Genomic DNA, 18,541 nt, shown 5'->3' with positions numbered 1-18,541 from the left:
GGAGCTCTGTGTGCTGTCAGTGGAGAAGCAACAATTTGGGCTTTGCCCGGCACATAAACTTCTAGTAGGAATGCAGTTCAGCTATAAGGCTTTACTTTGAGTAAAGATGTGCAGGCATTATATATGTTCTATGAAACACATTTTGATAAGGATAGAACACATCCTCTGCCTGCTTCTGTGTGTACGGGATGTTCCCAGGAATTGTTAAGACCAAATAAGTTCATATAACAGAATTTTGGACATGGATTTGTGAGAACAAAACAAAGTTTAGGGTATTGAAGGTTGGAATTTGTTCATATTGGTGTCTCAGTATAGACCCTTAATGGTGTCACAGTGCCCAGCTGCCTGTCACAGAGCTGGTCCACTCCTGTGAACAACTTAACGGTGGCTGGGATACATGACTATATAATAGCAGAAAAAAGAAATAACAAGAAAACTAGGAATTACATAGCATTAATGGCACATAGGTCTTGAACAAATCTGTGTGTATCTTCACAGGACTTTTTGATCAGCATAATGGAAGTAGGTCATATACGTATGTTGATCATTAGGGCCCCTTGGTTAATAAGAGCACTAATAACAAGTCAAATTCCCACTTCCCATTTTGGGCTGAATGGAAATGATCGAATATCAGACATTTGTTTCATGGGGTTTACTGGTTCGGCCTTCACACAAAAAGAAATATAGGTAAAACAGTGGTTCTGCCACTCTTCAAAGTCAAAAAATATTTTTAAACAGGTATGCCTCTCCAAATGGATGAGAACAGTCAACAAATGAAAAAGAGCACAATATACCTTACTAGCAGCCCACCCCAGCATTGCCTGGGGCAGAAGGGGGCAGAGGGGCAGCATTTCAGGCTTGCGTGCACTCCCGCCCCGGCCCTCGCCCGCCACGACATATCCACTCCTCCCCGTGCTTCACTCAGCCGCACACGTTCCGCCTTGCGTGCACTCCCGCCCCCCGCCATGACCTTTCCACTCCTCCCAGCGCTTCACTCAGCCGCACACGTTCCGCCTCCTGCCAGCGCTCCCGCGCTTCACCTACCTCAGCCCGACTTCACCGCTCCTCGTTCCGCCTACTCACATCAGCCCGACTTCACCGCTCCTCGTTCCGCCTCCTCCCATCAGCCCAACTTCACCGCTCCTCGTTCCGCCTCCTCCCATCAGCCCGACTTTACCGCTCCTCGTTACGCCTCCTTCCATCGCTTCTCTGAGCCGCACACGTTCCGCTCCTCCCCGCGCTTTATGTATCTCAGCCCGACTTCACCGCTGCTGTCCGCCGCTCCTCCCCGCGCTAGATGATGTCAGCACGCACGTCCACGTTGTTTGCGCACACGGCCAGCGCTACTTCTTAGGGACTACTTTTTTTTATTGTTTATTTTTTAAATAACGTTTATTTTGATATTTTTATAGCCTATGTCCATCTACACAATCCCCCCCTTTCCAACGCTGTATTGGGTGTTGCGATTGGTGGTGTAATTTTAGAGTTTACCTGGCTCTCTTTATAATAGTAGTATAGATATCCAAACCAAAAATCTGAAAACTCTTAGATTACTTTCACAATATATTTCTTTATCAGTATTTTGAAAAAATAGTGCAAACTTATTTTAGTACACATATTTATATACACACAGAACAGTTCTTTGGAACCAACATTTCAGACTTAAAGTGCACAAGCATTAAAATATTTACATGTCACAATATATTCCACAAGATACATGGACATATACTAAATAGAATTTTGTTTAGCTAAATACAGTGCGAAGTTTTGAAGAGAAAGAAGAAATATCAGCCCAGTGAGTGATTAATCATTAGTTTGTTATCCTGGGTGATCATTAACCTTTGAAAAACTAAAGTGTTGACGTTTTCGACCCCTGAACAACGTGCGATAATATAACCGTCTTGGTGGGGTCTTCCTCAGGACTGATTAAAAGGTCTGTGTGTTCCTTTAATGGGGCTCCTATTCTTGGCACTGTGGTCCTAGTCACGTGCTGACAGTGATCTGGTCACTTCAAAGAGTAATCATGTGAACCATTCCTCCGGCGTCAGGCGCACGGGGCTCCATGTGGGTATCTTTACAAATCAGAAGGAGAATTCTGAGGGGCTGTCTTCACCAATGTTTTACAGACGACGAGTGCTGCCCGTCGCTCTGAGAGGAAGGAAGATCCATTTTCCAAGTTTGAAAAGGCAACTAACGAGCCTTTCTAGTCGACAGAAGGGACGTGTGAGGAGGGGGAGACCCCTTGGAATTCCCCTTCTGATTTGTAAAGGTGGAAAGGCATATACCTGCGAAGCAGCGTACTGCTAAATTACTATGGCTGGCACAACAAATGGTTAACACACCTATACACAACCAATATATAGTGCTGTAAAACAATTACCATCCGAATAGCCCGGCTGCCAACAACTGTTAGGCATACCTATATTCCATCCCATATTGTGCATGGGCCGCACCATTTCACCCATGCCTGCCCGCACCTCTTGAGCTTGTCCATTGATCGCCCCTCACACTTTATGTTGTCTCCTGCCACTCACGTTGCAGATCTTCCGGTCCCATTGCCTGTCCACAATTTGCAGTCCTTGTGATGTGGAGCACCTCCCAGGTATCCCAATCGGGGAACCAGCAATACATAAATGAAAATCAGACACAGGTGATTGGTGTTGTCAGATAAAAGATAGCTACATATAAGTTCTATTAATTACCTCATAAAACTGTACCCCCCTTGTCACCCACACCCCCAGCCCAAGATGCATAGCTACTGTGTGGGATAGCACGGATGTCTGACAAAGTGAGGCCCAATACATCTCCTGCATAAGTGTCAGGCACCAGCGCAGGGATACCCTGTGACAAACCATAGGCATATAATGCTTCATTGTACAAGCAAAGAGGCAATGGTACGAAGTGACCCCACACGGACATCCAATGCACAAGTGCACGGGCACATGGGTGCAGAGGTACTGTGTGACAATACATTATTGTGCATACGTGTATTAGTCTGAGCGTGCATAGATACCATGTGATCAACCACCGGCATACAACGCCTACTGTAAGCAGACCTGTGTAGAGTCGCTACATGACCTAATGCACTTCTAAAGCATACCCGCACCTGCAATGGGTGCCTAGATGGATTTTTAACGCATACCCCTAATTCATATGTGCAACCGCATGCGCATGCAGAGATACTCTTGAAGGTGTGACAACAGGTGATTGTGATGTACTGCCTTTGACTCCCTCCGCATTGATCATGCACTCACGTGAACACACCTTGTAATAAATTGCTGGAACATGCTAACCTGAACTCCGTCAGTAAGTCCTGCCACCAAATGTGGAATGAGGATTCAGGCGAGCCCATTTGGCTGTCACAATTCTTTTAGCAAGCAAAGCGGTGTTCGCTTCAGCGAGGGTTAGTTCATGGAGCAACCATAAAATTAACTGGTAATATGCTGAATATATACCTTGTGTTTCTTGTGGACCGACTTAACAGGACGTGGTTGCATCAAATGACCTGGATACATCAGGTGATATTATTTATTAACTATTTCACAAAAAGCAGTAGTTTATGAACAACGGGTCCTGAAGAATGCATTAAACTTTTTTCTTATATGCAGAAACATGTTGACCACTACTGACCGCGGATATTATTTCAAATCCGTGTTTGCACCTGTCTTTTAGCTTTGGGGGACTGGGAGATACTAATAAATTACTTGCTTCTACCCAGTTCATCTAATTTTAATACCTCTCACTATTCACTTTCCTTACCTCACACTGCTTTTTTTCAGTCGCCATACCAACACTGATAAATCTATATAACACTTCCCTCCAACAACACCTCTCCCTTTCACAAACGGTCATGGTAACAACTGACCGGCCGTTTTTTGTCTCCTGGGCAAGGAGGATCCAAATGATGAAAAAAAGGGCAGTACAGTGTGGCTTCTGATGGGAATTTTTCCATATGCCCTTGAGTACAAACTTGGCGACTATCACATTAAGGTTTTCATGGTTTGTTTCCACTTCTGTTATCTGTACGGTGTTAAGTTTGTTGTCCATGGTGAATGACCTATCTGTTGCTTGACTCCTAGGTACCCTTTAGTGTATTGATTTCTTGTGGACCGGCCAAGACTCAATGTAACTGTTAAAGGTCCTTGTCCCAAACTTCTATTGTGAGAGCATAGCACAGCATCAGTTGTATTACATAAAGATCCTTGAAAACGAACATTCAATGAGAGTGTCTAGGTTAGCTCCAGTTGCATTCCCATCAGACTTTCAACTGAGAGCGCTTAGCATAGCATCAGTTGTGTTACATGAGGAGCATTGGTATTAGGCTTACAGTGAGTGTGCCTAGCATAACACAAGTGAGGTGCCCCTGGCTAACCCACTGTGTCCGATAAGAGGGGAATGTAATCAATTACTTTAGTTACCGAACAGGCAGATTTTTTAACATCATACTATGTACCTGGCCCCTTAAGGTGTATTCCCCGTGTGCGCGCCCCACTTATTAAAGAATGGACCTGGAATATACAGTGAATGTAGTACCGTCTTCATGGTGACTTAAGGACGGTACGGAGTATAAGGTGGAGTGAGATAGCGCATTCATGGTTACTTATGATTTGCTGAAGCCTTGGCACGATATGCACATTTCTTGCCAAGCCGATGGTATTAGTATTGCCGAATTCTGTTTAAGGATAAATGCGTCCAGACACACACAGCACTTCCTAACACTTGCTCCAATCAGGCCAGAATCCACACATGCTGGGTTACCCTGTGCGTGCCCCTTCAGTGCCTGTTACATCCTGGTAAGGAATTCCAGAAGACTTGGATAGGTTACAGATGATAAGTTTATTCTTCTTGGAAGGATAGATAGGTTTTCCAGTATATATGTAATCAAAGCCCCACCAGGAGCATCCTCTCTACTGCTCAGCCCAGGATCCAACTGACAGTCCACTCACAGCATACCAAACACTCCAATGACATCACACTCACACTAACATTCCACTCACACTGGCTGAACAGCAGAGGCAGAGAAACGGGGAAGATGTAAGGTAAAAACCTTAGATATAACACACCATCCCTCTTTATAAAATGAACAAAGAGAAAGCAAATGTAAATAGCAACATTGCAATAACATCACAGTATAATCAATAAAAATTGCAGTAGAAAGATTGTAAATGCACATAAGTATGAAAAAAAAATACTAAAAATAACCAAGGTGAAATGTGACGTAATAATAAGCAATGAAGGAAAAACATGTAATAAAGTGCAAAGTGAGAACAGTATGACAAATAAGACACACACACATCTCCTTCCTTAGCAGAGAAAATTGAAGTAAGAAGTTTCAAAAGGAAGGAAAAAATAAAAACAGAAAAGCAAATTGAGAAAATACATAAGCAAGAAGTAATAATACCACGAAGATGAACAAGAAGTAATGCACAAGTGTGACCACCACAACTACACCACTGGTCAGGCTAGCGAGAAGTATGGAACCACTGAACACAGCAACAGGAAGAAGGAAACAAGGAAGAAATGAAAGTAAAGAACAAAAACAGGTGGCATACACCTAACACACCAACCAAAAGGAAGACAAGTAGAAAAGGTATGCAGTCTGCGTAAACTGTCCCACACCAAAGATAAGAGTATAAGAGTACAGTCACACCTAAAAATAGACCACAAGTGAAAAATTGCAGGGAAAGTGCGATCTGGGAAACTGAACTAGACAACAAAGAAAATTCAGTAACACCTTAAATTAGACCACATAAGTAACCCTGCGTGCAATATGACAATAAACAGTAAACATCAAGTACTCATGTAAAGAATCAGAGGAACAAAAAATGCTCCATGAAAATGCGATCTGGGTAAACTGACCTACACAGCAGAGAAGTTCAGTCACCCCTCAAGTTAGACCACATATGAAACTGCAGGAAAATACGATCTGGGTAAACTGAACTACACTGCAAAGAAATTCAGTCACGCCTCAAATTAGACCAAGTAAGAAAACCTGCGCACTAAATGGAAAATGCACTGTAAGTATCATTATGAAAACATCAGAGGTACAAGAAAAAATTGCTCCAGGAAAAGTGCGATCTGTGTGAACTGAACTACACAGCAAAGAAAAAAATTCAGTCACATCTCAAGTTAGACCACATACAAAACCTGCGCACAATATAAGAAGGGCACTGTAAAAATCATGTAAAGAACCGAGTAAAAGGAGTAATACTCCACATCAAAATACAGACAACATAACATAAGAAAACCTGCATGGCAAGCCAAAAATACATAACTAATGCAGTTGCATGTAAAGAAATATGATTAAAGGTACATCCAAACTAAACTAAAACAGATAAATAAGTAAACAGTAAGCATGGTGACATAGCAAAAATCAGTAGGAATACAGGCAATATGGCAATAAAATAAGTAAAAACAGTATTCGTTACAGAAATAAATGAGGAGGTTGATGTAAGTTTCAAAAACAATAAATTAAAACAAACAAAGTAGTCACCGTGGTCATTAGGAAGCTAGTTGAACCAAAGAATCAGACCGTAGATATGAAGCTAGACCAAAAGATTTATTCAAAGAAACGTGGTCGGAAGTGGTAGCCTGCAGGTGAAATAGCACGAAGAACTCTGGATTACTTAATGCAGAATGAAAACCACGATGCAGAAAGAAAATAAAACAGCAAAGCGTCTCTAGTTCAAGGGCAAGAGGAATGTAGACAATGAAAAAATGCCTCGTGAAATACCTCCAAAGACCAAACTGAAAGTCGTAGGAATATTGAAGAAGGTGTGCGCATCACCGCGCAGGAGAAACTCACAAACTTGGAGAAAATGCTGCTGGTTAAGTGCACTTCTTAAGCTACCGAAGATGGACTGAAGAATTTAATAAAATTTAGACTTGTAGGTAAAAGGTTGGAAGGCTTAGTCCGATCATGGCATTGCTGGATATTTGAAGAAGAGCGCGCTGAACCGTGACGTTGCTGGTACTTGAAGCGGAGTGCGCTGATCACATTCAAAGTACGTAGTTGGCAAACTGGAGACTGCGCATAACTACTGCGCACATGCCAAACACAAGATTGAGTCACGTAGGGGATGCAATGCCGGGTGGCTGCAGGCACATCTTGGCAGTACATCATGGAAGCAGCAGGGCGCTGTGCGATGAGAGGACAGAGCTTGCGCTGCCACCAACGGACTTTGTAAGTAGAAACGGTTTGATCAAATTTTATGGCGCAGCAAAGAAATGTAAAGGCCAAGTTCACAATAACACAGCCCATCAAAATTGCATACTCAACGATGTTGCACAAAATAAAACATGAAAGTAATTGAAATGCTGTAAAAACACACCAGTATTTACTGCATAAACCGTTAAAGATTTGATTTCTGGCAATTAGAGGTTGTAATTAGAAGTAGTAAAAATACGCCTTGTTAAAGGTAGCAGGGACTATGTGCGAGCTGAAAGCATACGAGCTGACATAGGCAGTAAAACACAAGTCCAGTAAATGGCAGTAATGTTAAAGGTAGTAGAAGTCAGAAATGAGGAAACAGCAGTAGGTTGTAGAAATCAGGAAACCAATACTCTGTCAATGGCATCAGGAATCAGAGAAAGAAGCAGGTAGCAGGAAACGTATATCCTGTTTGAAGCAGGCAATAGGATTAAGGCAGGAAGAAGCAGGTAAGAGAAAATCTACGCCTTGTCCATGGGCTGTCCGGTGAAATATGGACACTGGTGGGGCGGGAGGGTGTAAAATCCTTAAGTAGGTTTGTTTTGAGTAAAATCTTGAATAAAAGTACCTTTAAGAAACTTGAAGAAGGTCCTCACGCGTAGTTTTGATTCCACCTCGTCACCAAATTTATGTTACATCCTGGTAAGGAATTCCAGAAGACTTGGAAAGGTTACAGATGATAAGTTTATTCTTCTTAGATGGATAGATAGGTTTTCCAGTATATATGTAATCAAAGCCCCACCAGGAGCATCCTCTCTGCTGCTCAGCCCAGGATCCAACTGACAGTCCACTCACAGCATACCAAACACTCCAAAGACATCACACTCACGCTAACATTCCACTCACACTGGCTGAACAGCAGAGGCAGAGAAACAGGGAAGATGTAAGGTAAAAACCTTAGATATAACAGTGCCCCTAATAAAATTCCAACCCATCTTCATGTGCATGGGGAGGGGGCCCTCCCTGTAACCACTTTATTGCCTTCAGATCTGTACATGCCATGAAATTGTCATATACATTCTGCATGCTCAGTCTGCAAATATGACACTAAGGGTATGATATACCAAACGCTCATACAGACAAAAACATGGGGGTATGTATTTATGTATCATGTGCCTAGTGTATACCCAGACTACAAAACAATACTGTGTGTTCCCCAGTGTCACACATACAGAAAATGTGATTTGGTATTGTGCCTGGCGCACATATGAACTATGTATGCTCCTGTATCCTCAGTGCACCTTACAGACTTAACAAATGTTAGTATGTGCATCATGTCCCGATTTAAACTTGGCCAAATAACATTACTGTACAATGTACTTCCTTGCACTTACTGTTTGCACCCATTCAGACTGTAACATGCCCGCCTGCATCTATAGAATTATTTCGAGGCAGCACTGATGACCTGTGATGTGGTACAACAAAAATCCTTTAAATAACGTCTCCTGTGTCAGTCAAGTACCATAGCTGCCACCACCAGAACTGCTAGACCCCTGCTCTGTTAACAAATACAGGCACCTTGGTGTACTGACAACTAACAGAGCAACATGACCATGTTTGCAAGTGACAAATTGTTTAGCCTTTTTCATCCCAGCTACTATCTTTTATTTAAAAAAACGCCCAAACGGCTCAGTGCATTGTGTTTGCCCGTTTGTGAATGAGTCTTCCTGGAACCTGGACGCATAGCCCACTAGCGTTGCCAGTGCATGGGCAAAATTTGCGAATTCGTGTTCCGTGAATTCTCGGATTTCCCTGCGAAATCACAAAAAAAATCAGCGAGTTCGCAAATTTTCCCGTGAAATCGCAGATTTGTTTGCGATTTGCCCTGTAGTACTTTCTACTGGCTAATCCAGTAAGTGCTCCATCATTGGGTAAATGTATAGTGCTTTTACTACACTGCAGCTGCGTAAAGGGTCAGAAGATGCGTCTCCAGTGACCATGTGTGCCTGTAACACAGGCACAGGCACACATGGTCACTGGAGACACATCTTCTGGCCCTTTACGCAGCTACAGTGTAGTAAAAGCACTATGGGGCAGATTTACAAGCCGCTTGCGCCTCTTTTGCACCGCAGTTGCATCACTTTTGTGACGCAGCGGCAGCACAAAAGATGCGCCATGGTGCTGGGTATTAACAACGTGACGCATCTGAGAGATGTGTCACGTTGTAAAGCCCTGCGCCATCAGGAGGCGTTCCGGCGCAGGGGAGGGCGTTCCTGCGCAGGAACGCCTCCTAAAAGTGGCTGAGTGAAATTTACAAGATTTCACTCAGTCACTTTTAGTCCAATGCTGTATCAAAACCCTGCGCCTGCTTGAAGCAGGCGCAAGGCTTTACGCAGCATTGGGGAGATAGGGCCCCCCAGAGCATTGCTGGAGCTGCGTCACGCTTGCGACGCAGCTCCAACAATGCGCTGCTTTTACGGCACAGATGCGTGACGCATCTGTGCCATTTTTGCCACATGGTGCGCCGCATTATAAATGCGGCGGACCATGGGTGGCGGAGCTGCGGCGCACAATAACTGGCGCATCCCTGGGGATGCGCCAGTTATTGTAAATCTGCCCCTATACATTTAGCCAAAGAGGGAGCACTTACTGATTAGACAGTAGAAAGTACTCCAGTTGAGTAGAGGTATTGCACAAAACGGTGGCATCTTCGTGGACAAACACGCAGGGCGGGATTCATTCTGCCCCCTGTTAGACTTGATTTTTGTGCCCTTCTGCCCTCTGTTAGACGCGTTTTCCCTTGTTTTTCTGCCCTTCTGCCCCCTGTTAGACTCGTTTTTTGTGCCCTTCTGCCCTCTGTTAGACTAATTTTTCCCTTATTTTTCTGCCCTTCTGCCCTCTGTTATTCCCTTGTTTTTCTGCCCTTCTGCCCTCTGTTAGACTCGTTTTTTGTGCCCTTCTGCCCTCTGTTAGACTCGTTTTTGTGCCTTTCTGCCCCCTGTTAGACTTGTTTTTTGTGCCCTTCTGCCCTCTGTTAGACTCGTTTTTCCCTTGTTTTTCTGCCCTTCTGTCCTCTATTAGACTGGTTTTCTGTGCCCTTCTGCCCTCTGTTAGACTCGTTTTTCCCTGGTTTTTCTGCCCTTCTGTCCTCTATTACACTGATGTTTGTGCATTTCTGCCCTCTGCATCACCACATCATCCCTCAGTGCTACCCCAGCATCACTCAGCACCACCACATTATCACTCAGCACCACCACATTATCACTCAGCACCATCACAGCACCACTCAGCACCACCACCGCATCACTCAGCACCACCAAATTATCACTCAGCACCACCACAGTACCACTCAGCACCACCACAGCATCACTCAGCACCACCAAATTATCACTCAGCACCACCACAGTACCACTCAGCACCACCACAGCATCACTCAGCACCACCACAGCATCGCTCAGCACCACCACAGCACCACTCAGCACCACCACAGCATCACTCAGTGCCGCGACAGCATTACTCAGTGCCACCACATTATCACTCAGCACCACCACAGCACCACTCAGCACCACCACAGCATAACTCAGCAGCACCACAGCACCACTCAGCGCCACCACAGCATCACTCAGCACCACCAAAGCATCACCTAGCACCACCACAGCACCACTCAGCGCCACACAGCATCACTCAGCACCAAAAAAGCATCGCTCAGCCCCACCACATTATCACTCAGCACCACCACAGCACCACTCAGCACCACCACAGCACCACTCAGCACCACCACAGCATCACTCAGCACCACCACAGCATCACTCAGCACCACCACAGCACCACCCCAGTATCACTCAGCACCATCCCAGTATCACTCAGCACCACCACAGCACCACTCAGCATCACCACAGCATCACCACAGCACCACCACAGCACCACTCAGTGCCACCGCAGCATCAATCTGCGCAACCATTCAACAACAACTGGTTCAAATATGTTCTCTCAATGTTTCAAGCTTTATTACAAATGTCACAAAAAGATGTTAATATTTCACTTCTGTTCTTGGATTTTCATCACAATAAAATACACTGAACATAATCTTCACAAAAGTTATTTACAAAAGTTTAAGCTATTGCCATTATAAATTAAAATCACTTTTATTTAAGTATTAATTATTGAAAAAAATTAAAAGCCATTGTAATTTGTAATATCAATACATCTAAGTCACATAAATACAAAACATGTTGCATTACAAATGCTATAGGTGTCACATTTGCGAAAGTTATAACTATTGGCATTGTAAATGACAAAGGTATTAATTTAGCTATTTTCAAATCCAACACATAAATAAAAAAAATTGTCATTTACAAGACCAATAGCTCAAACTTTCCTAATTCGAGACCTATTGCATTGCAAATGCTTGTTTTTATATCTGTCAGTGCTTCCTGTTGAGGTTTAATTTTCGCGACAGGTGCCTCATTGCCTACTTGTAACTATTCTCTGACCCTGCTTCAAGGGTCAGAGCAGGGTCAGAGAAAAGTTTCAAGTAGGTAACGAGGTGCCAGGAAGCACTTACAGGCTGACAGCAGCAGGTGCCCAAGTTGAAGTTAATTTCTTTGTAACCCTTTTGTAAAAGGTTACAAAAAATTAGCTTCAACTTTTGCACCTGCTGCTGTAACCCTGTAAGTGCTTGGCTGAAAATTTGTCCCGCTGATTCGCGGATTTTACCGCGATTTCGCGAGATTCGCGAATTGCGAAATCGCAAAAAATCTGCAAACTCCGCGAGCGGAACGAATTTTCAGCCCATGCTTAGTGTTTATGCATTAAACGTACACTGTAAACTATTAATGAGACTGATGAAAGGAAAAACTCGAGACCCTTATCCATTGTGTTGGACCACAATGCGCCCCCAGCAGAGTGCTGCACTCTCATAGTGCTTAAAGGAAAACGCTCTATACCTCTATTTCTTAGGTTTGCACCCCAAACCTGCAGCTGGCCTCATGAAAGTGTCAGCAAGCAATAAACTACCTGAGGCTGTGTATTATTTAATACACCCCGTACTTTACCTTATCATACACATTAATACGATATCCTATGTCAAGGAGTAAAAAATAGGGCAAAATCGGAAAATTTCAAAATACAAAGTTTTAAAAAGAAGAGAACAAAGTATTGCAGTTTGTGGCGGGGTTGTGGAAAAAGCAGCAACAATGCCTCCCTGTGCTTACGGAGCTAATAAGCGCCCCGTGTGACCCTGTTGGAACATGTTGTGGGAAGGCTGGGGAGCAGAGATAAGCAAGCCCCAACACGTTCGATACCAAGAAAGCACAAATTAATAACATATTTAGGATATGCTCATGCCTTCGAATATTAATCTATGGCAGTACTTGTGCTTCCCTCTGTTGACCTTCATTCCTCATCGACCTTGGTTACAGTGTTCGAATTTGCAGTTTGTATTTTACTCTGGCCCTCAGACACATGTTCACAACTCTAAAAACCCTTTCTCTTTCTGCTTGATATGTGAAATAAGTTCACCAGAGAGAGACGTACAGTTACAACGTTGTGGCTGGCTTGCCCTTTTTAAACTGGAAATGTTTGGGGTTGAAATTAAGGGGATGGAGGGACTTCAACCCTACCAATGGGTGCATTAACCAGCCCTGCCTCAGTTTCTGAGCACAAAAGTAAGGCGCTGAACCCAGCTACAAGGGAAGTGAACTACAAATGTGCATGTTGTACCCTCTACTCAGGCAATAATCTCCGTAGTTAAATTAATGTGTGCATGAGTTTGAATGCAACTGTTGTGTCCTCTACACAGTGTAGGGGCGCAGTGCAACTCGACAATTTCTAACAATAAAATGAGATACAGAGGGAGGTCTCGGTTCCTGCTTTGCTCAAGACCCCGAGATTGGGGTCACCAAGTCACACAGGCCTCGTTATCTTATGGCCTGCATCAGCCCCCTCTGAAAGGGCAGACATCTCCTCCCCTCTTCCCTGACCAGTGCAAATGAGATGGCACGAAGCCCGATGGTCGCGGGGAAGCACGTGCCGAGGTGCACTTCGGCTGGACTCAGACTTCTGGAGAGGTCCACATCAAACAAACTCTCTTCCTGCCCTTAATAGGATTAGTCAATTTGTGCACATTCTGCCTGCAGTCCTTACACCATGCTTATGCAGGGTAAGCACACTATAGATTTATCTGCATTTGCTATTTCAATACAATTCGTTTTTATCACATGAGGCACAACCTTTCGAACTACCAAAGCACAACTCCCGACCTGTAGAACGGCACTGATACTTTGTTTAAGTGGTGTCAACGCTCATGTTATACATCAATTTGTCCAATTCATTTTTAGAGTGGAATAGAAATTATGTAAGGTTGACACACAAAGCAAAGGTTAATATTGATACGACTGGGAAAGGATGATGTTGCTGTATTTAGGGAGTGGATGGATTATTCTAAGGGCACTTTTAAAATTGTTATATATGTTGTTTTTAGAGTATTTTTTTAATATTTCCCGCTTATTGTGCTTATAATCTTTGAGGAAAGGTGTTGGTGCTTTCTATCTCAGTAAGATTGGCACCCACTATAGAGGGTTTTATAAAATTGCATAAGCCGCTAGCACATTGCACTTTCTTTCTTTTATTGTTTTGGAAAAAGCAAGATCCATTGTAGTATTTTTTAATACAACAGATAAAGACAGTATGTAAATAGTTTTAATGTGTTTTTTTTGCAATTGTCATTTGTTATTGAACAACTGTCGTTAGCACATTGCTTTTTAGATTTTACCTTGTATCATATTGAATTTTAGTGATATTGTTCTTTAACTAGGATGTTTATTGCCATTGATTATCTCTTGTTTGCTTAATTGGTCTTAAAGCACTGGTCAATTTGATGATGATCTCACAAGTCACTTTAACTTTGTTAATGCAATACGATTGTCATAGAATGTTTTTTTTTTTTTTAATAAGTCTTTTCAGTGTATATATATATATTTTCTTATGGTTAATTGACATCGAATATTGCTGCTAGCATCTTTCACTTTAGATTTTGCCTCGTGAGCAAATAGCAGTTAATTCTGAGAAGGTTGACTCACCAAATGTATGAAAATATTAGTAGTACCATAATCCCTGACAGGAAAATTTTGATCAATGGTGACAATTTCCTCTTATGCACTGTATCCTTATACGTTCAACTAGTAATTATGTTTGACCTGTATTTGTTTTTCTTTTTTGTAATGTTTTAATTAATCAACAAATAAACTTACTATCTATCTATCTATCTAAAAAAAAAAACTCCTGACCTCTGTTTCAAAGCCGTTTTTATCATGTCATGTTAAAAAATGAATCGATTTAACCTTGGCAAAATGTAACAGGGTCTGTATTATAATACTGGCCTGCGGCCGCTGGCTCCCTTTTAGTGTGCCCCGGGGCATAATGATTTCACTTAAGGTGCCACAGATACTCATGCAGGTCTCCAAAACTGAGAAACAACTTAAAAACAACCAGACCCTCGCACTTGCTGCTCAGAATCACAAATCTGCGCGCCCGACACACCATGTATAACTATGCTCCACAATGTTTCCAGGGGTATTTAAAACACTCACCATTCAGGTGCCGAGCAGGGCGTTACCCCGCAACACGAAAGACTTCAGCATTTGGCGCTGGTCCAAATCCTTTTCCCCCGGCTGTCCCGCATGAAGACTGTAGGATTCCTGGGGTTCCTCGCCTTGCGATTGCAACGTGAAATGCCCTCCTCCTTGTCCATCTCAAAGTCCCACGGAGCAACCTGCAAAAGAAAAGAAAAAGAGTTACAGCCTCCTAGAGGGTGGAGGGGGCAGGCCGTGGAGCACGGGGTCAAAGATGGAGACTCCTGTGCTCCCCAGCCTTTTAAACCCTCGCTGGCCAGGCCGGTTCTATACTGTATGATAGTAGTTTTATCATACAGGCTTTCCCTATCCAGTTTTTCCAAAATGGGTTTCAATCTAACAAATGACCATTTTAAGATTGTACTTGGCAATTGAAGCCCCATTTCAATCTCCACCCAGGTTTTCCAACCGTTCCCTTTGGTGAAATCCTGGATCTGGGTATACCCGTTTTCTTCCCATAGCCTTAATATATTATTCCCTAACAAACCTGTTTCCACCATATATATGTTCGAAAGCTTGGTCGAAATACTGATTCTTGGAATTTCGTAGTGTGTTAAAAGCTGAGTTTTTCTGTTTAAGTAACCATTGTAGGGTCTTGTAACGCACTTTTTTAGGATACTTAGTAACTCTGGTAGGATCTATTATGTTATACTCCCTTAACATTTTTTTCATGAAGAAATTATCTGCCTCTTGAGGGTCTAAAAAGAAAAATCTAAAACTGTGATGTGCAAATGTTGCATAATATTAATTTCTAATATTTGAAAGAGATAGTCTTCCATCAAATAGGGGAGAATTTAAAGAGCTAAGTGCTAATCTTGGTATCTTATTTGTCCATAAGAAAGAGGAAAACATACTGTCTATTTCTTTAAAAAATGAAGTCTGTATTGCACAAGGAGCCGCACTACAAAGAAAATTAAACAACGGGAGAATAGACATTCGAATTAGCGCAACTCGTCCTATTATTGATAGCGGCAACTGATTCCATCGTGTTAACTGAGAGTTCACCTTTTTTAAGAGTGGAATATAATTTTGTGAAAAACGATCTTCTACTCTCTCAGTTACATAAATCCCTAAATACCTCTTTGGATTGGTGTTGTACGTCTGCCTAAATTCCAAGAATTTGGGTCACAATTGCATAGTATAATTTCTGTTTTGGACTTATTGATCCTGTACCCCCTATTTTTTCAAAGTCTGCAAAGATTCTCATACCTTCCATCTGGGTATCCATCTTTGAGTTCAGAAAGAGAACAATATCATCAGCATATAATTTAATGTTCATCATTCCTTGAACGGGTATTGTATGGGCTCTTTTTTCCCTTATTGCAATTGCTAATGCCTCTATAAATAGAGCAAATAAAATCGGGGAGAGGGGACAGCCTTGTCTGGTGCCTCTATTTATTTGACATGCCCCTATATTCACAGAATTAATTAAGATTTGGGCCTGCAAATTCATGTAGAGTTGTTTCAATAAAAATATAAACTCATTTGGGAAGCCAACTTTTCTAAAATTGTAAAAAGACAGTTCCAAGAAACAAGATCAAATGCTTTTTCCGCATCTAAAAAACAAATCTATGCTTCAACATTATTAATGTTAAAATAATCGAGAGCCTCTAATAAAAAAATGTAATTGGTATAAAGCTGTCTCCCTGCTATGAAACGCACTGATCCGTCCCGATGAGTTATCCCACTATCTTGTTTAACCTATTGGCAGGGAGTTTAGTTAACATCAGTATTTAAAAGGCTTATTGGCCTGTAGAATACACACATTTCACTATCTTTATCTTTTTTTAAAATACTGACCACTGCTGCTGTGTGGAAGGATGCAGGTGGGTCACCCCCTTGTAATAAATAATTTGCAGGACTTAAAAATTCGGGGCAGAGCGCTGTAGCAAATGCTTTAAAAAATTCTGCGGGAATGCCATCCTCTCTGGTAGATTTACTGTTAGGCAAAGAGCTGATAACCGCATCCAATTCTTTCTTTGTGAATTCGGCTAGCAGCTGCTCTTTAAAGTTATTTCTAAAGTTGGAATTGGCAGTTCCTGCAAAAATTCATTGATCATTTCTAAGGAGACCTGGCCTTTATGTAGCTACTGTTGAAAAAATTGTAATCACAGTTACGAGAATGTATGCTTCTTTGTGTTATCAAAACCAAGTAAAAATATAATTTATCTCAATATTTGAAGCTTTGATGGAATTGTTTAGAGTACCCAATGAAAAATGTTCTGTGCATTAGAAATATACACATATAATTGCACCAATTTACCTACACCAATACAACTAATATCAGACAGGTGAGGAGTGCTCCGCTATTCCTTGTTTTGTGTCTGAAAGTACTCTGTGGCGTGTCAGGGGCCTTGAATGGTTGGGGCCATGTGCAAGATTCATTGACAGGTCACAGTCTCTGAAGAAAGGCAGGGCTGTAGGAAAGAGATTGACATGTTAAGTGCTTGGAAAGCTGGTGGGCCTGTGGTGGAGTCAATCAAATGATAAGCTGAGCGGATGGGAGGGATGGCAACAGACCATTACTGTGTCACACTGATTCTCAAGAAAAGCTTGAAAACTACATACATTTTAGTATTTGCTGTCTACATGGGCATTGGTGCCTAGTCTGTGATCAAACTCTAGGAGCAACAAATGCAAAAAGAACAATTGATGGACAGAATGCAGAACATTGTCACACATTTACCCCAGTACAGAGATCTGGGCCTAAATCCGTCGTGTTTTTTGCTCACCATGCAATTCCAGTTTGGAACCAGCCATAGGCAAATCAGTCTAGACCCTGCGCCCAATGTGAACAGTTCAGTCCGAACTGCCATGCCAGATCCTCCCTGGACTGGAAAAAAGCATCCTAGGACCAGTTTTGGACTTTCAGCCCTAATACACCAGAATAGCTTGACTCCAGTGGCATGGAGAGCACAGGGCCCACGTCTGGGCATACCTGTCCCACTCAGGGTGACAAATGCAAAAAGAACAATTGATGGACAGAATTCAGAACATTGTCATACATTCATCCCAGTACAGAGATCTGGGCCTAAATCCATCGTTTTTTTGCTCACCATGCCAATTCAGTTTGGAACCAGCCATATGCTAATCAGTCTTGACCCTGTGCCCAATGGGAACAATCCAGCCCAAACTACCAGGCCAGGTCCTCCCTGGACTAGAAGCAATAATCCTAGGAAAGGTTTCGGGCTTCAGCCCTCATCAGCCAGGATAGCTTGACCCCAGTGGAATGGAGAGCACAGGATCCACGTCTGGGCATACCCATCCCACTCGGGTGACAAATGCAAAAAGAACAATTGATGGACAGAATGCAGAACATTGTCATATATTCACTCCAGTGCAGAGATCTGGGCTTAAATCCATAGTTTTTTTGCTCACCATTCCATTCCAGTTTGGACTCAGCCATATTCAAATCAGTCTTGCCCCGGCGCCCAATGGGAACAGTCCAGCCCGAACCGTCAGGTCTGGCTGATGAAGGGTGATGCCCTGAAACCCGTCCCAGGATGCTTGTTTCCGGTCCAGGGAGGACCTGGCTTGGCAGTTCGGGCTGGACTGTTCCCACAAGGAACAGGCTCAAGACTGATTTGCATATAGCAGGGTCAAAACTGGGGTGAGGTGGTGAGCAAAAGAATGATGGCTTAAACCCAGATCCTTGTGACTGGGGGTGAATGTTTGCATTGTCCAGCATTCCGTCCATTAATTGTTTCTTTTGCAAATTCCAGGAGCTACATTGAAAATAACGATGTTGGTCTGCACTCTG

General features: G+C 42.8%; 1 long non-coding RNA gene across 1 annotated transcript in view; it reads right to left on the bottom strand.

Annotated features, from left to right (window-relative positions):
* The window catches only part of LOC147711337 (uncharacterized), a 245,350-nt gene that overhangs the window by 19,541 nt on the left and 207,268 nt on the right, over positions 1–18,541 (bottom strand). Inside the window, exon 3 of the long non-coding RNA XR_015295691.1 lies at positions 14,740–14,921. This is a non-coding gene — a long non-coding RNA (uncharacterized LOC147711337). The remainder of the gene's footprint in view (positions 1–14,739; positions 14,922–18,541) is intronic.

The sequence above is a fragment of the Lissotriton vulgaris genome, chromosome 5, assembly GCF_964263255.1.
Source record: "Lissotriton vulgaris chromosome 5, aLisVul1.2, whole genome shotgun sequence".
NCBI lineage: Eukaryota > Metazoa > Chordata > Amphibia > Caudata > Salamandridae > Lissotriton > Lissotriton vulgaris.
The sequence above is the reverse complement of the archived record's forward strand: the minus strand, read 5'-3'. Positions and strand labels throughout refer to the sequence as shown.